This window comes from Berghia stephanieae, chromosome 5 (assembly GCF_034508935.2).
Source record: "Berghia stephanieae isolate SIO BIC M18660-M18661 chromosome 5, UCSD_Bste_1.3, whole genome shotgun sequence".
In the NCBI taxonomy this organism is placed as follows: Eukaryota; Metazoa; Mollusca; class Gastropoda; order Nudibranchia; family Aeolidiidae; genus Berghia; species Berghia stephanieae.
This window is the reverse complement of record NC_088364.1, coordinates 52,215,538-52,218,037: the sequence shown is the minus strand read 5'-3', so window position 1 is coordinate 52,218,037 and position 2,500 is coordinate 52,215,538.

Below are 2,500 nucleotides of genomic sequence, written 5' to 3'. Positions count from 1 at the left end.
TTCTTATTCCTTCGCACAGCCAGTGCCATCATGTTGTTGGCGACAAGCGCTGCGACATGCTGAATGCCCCCAGAGCGGCATCAGCCTCTTATGGTTCACACTATTATGTTATGACGATCGACCCAATCAGCAAAGTCCGGTCCGCATTCGTGCACCGTCGCAAACCCGCCTGGTAGCATCGTCACAACACACCTTTCGACTAGATGCTCTGCCGTCTCGGGTTCTTGCCCACAGCGTGGACATATTGGACAGGAAATTAGACACCACCGATGTAACGCACTTGCCGTTAGGCAGCTCCTCGACCGAAGCCGATTCGCAGCTACCCATTGTCTCCTCTTACTGGTATCAAAGCCTGGCAACTTCTCACCAAGCTTAGAGGAGTGTAGGTCCCCGCCCCCATGAGGGATTGAATTCGTCCAAACCGACTTCCATCTCGTATGTGCAGCTCTGTCCGTAGTCAGGGATTCTGCGTACAAGGGTTGCCGGGACTTATTTCAGCTCGAAACGGGGGCACCGTCCATTATGCGCATGAGAGAGGTATCCCCATTCCCTCTCTCTTTGATCTTACTCAGCCAGTTTCCCGTAATGGTCTCCCTCCGGACATCGGGGGGCTGGATCGCTGCCATTATCGGGCCCCATTCTCTAGGGGTTGTTGCTAGCGTTCCCGACACTAAGTGCATCGACTCGCGAAGTTTTACATCCACCTTCTCAACGTTTCCGCTTCTACCCCACACTGGAGCGCAATACTCCGCGGTGGAATAGCATAGTGCCAGGGCGGACGTTCTCAGGAGCGCTTGGCTAGCGCCCCAAGTCGATCCCGCCAGCTTCCTCAGAAGACTATTCCGCTTCTCTATCTTCCGGGCAACCCCTTCGAGATGGACCCGATACGTGAGGCTGCGATCCAACGTCACCCCTAAATATTTTGGATGCGGCTCATATGGGAGTGGCTGGTCCCCGACTAGGACATTCAGTTTGCGGGTGTGCCAACCACTGCATAAGTGAAATGCAGTGGCCACGGTTTTTGAAGTGTTCATCTTCAGGTACCACTTGTCAAAGTAGGATTTGAGTCTGGTGACGTCCTCGCTGAGTACGCTCTCGAGACGGGTCCACACTTTACTCTGAGTAACGAGTGCCCAGTCGTCTGCGTATCCCAGCCTCAGGGAGGAAGTGTTCGGCATATCGCTAATGTAAACGTTAAACAGCATTGGCGCAAGTACCGACCCCTGAGGGACCCCATTCTTCAATTTCCTTACTTTGTTCGTGACGTCTCCCAGCGCGACGTGGAATTGCCTTTCCCATAAGATCGAAGAGAACAACTTCAAGGACCTGTTCATGACTTGGTGCTGTCACTATTTTTTTTGGCAGATTGTTCCATTTCTTTGTAGTTCGTGGGAAAAAGCTCTGTTGCCTATATGTTGCATTTGATCTGTTGGTTGTGCATGTCATGGAGTGGGTGGTACGTTATTTCACGCAGTTTATTCCATATAGGGAATGTGATTTCAAAACAGATTTAAGAGTAGCGCCCCTTTTTTGGAAGTCGCGTCTTGACAAGCGACAGACGCTATCTCCATTATTAGTACCAATCATTAGCGGGAAGTTCAGTAAGTTTAGGAAGGGTTGTCTCATCGTATTGTAATATTTATTAACATCTTTTATTTTTAACTTGTAGTCTACATCATATTTTGTTAACATTTCATAATGGAGAAAACTAAAGAAAAGATCTACGTCGATTATGATATGCATTTTTGTACAGAAATATGAATAATACAACAAGAAAAAATGACGTTAATATGGCCTATTTGAGTTGTTTTCGGTCACGCATACCTGCGCTGAAAAATAAATACTCAAATTCTTTGCATGACAAGTGACGGCTAATATATAGTATAAATGCTATAAGATAAAACGGCTTACTTCAATTGAACTTCTTGTTATTATATTTTTTGTCATATTTGAATTATCAAAATCATTAGAGCTAAAACAAATAAACGATAACTTTAATAAGATTCTTCACTCTCATCCTGTACAATATCAAAGACTTATATGTATATCTCCAAGTACGCATTGCTATCTGATACGAGATCTGAAAAAGTGTGTATGAAACAATCCTAGAAAGAAAAACACAAGAAAATAAAAACACCCCCCCCCCAAAAAAAAAAAAAAGTCAGATGACTTCTGTGTAGTAATGGTAGAAAGTTTGACCGGTAATCAGGAGGCCACAGGTTCGATCTCCAGTCTAGGAAAGATTGATTTTTTCGGGGGGGGGGGGGGGGGGGGTCTTGTATTTTTCTTTCTTACGTTGTCTGGCACGGTTTCATATGCACTTTTTCAGATCTTTATCTCACCCTAGTGTCTACTCCCTAATTTGTCACTTTGTCTATCTGATACGAGGCAAGTTTATGCATTAATAATATTTATGAAATAGAGACAAATGCATTCTAATATAGAGGTATCTGCTTGGGACTTTGGCTGGAAATGAAATGAGAGGAATGCCCGATGATTC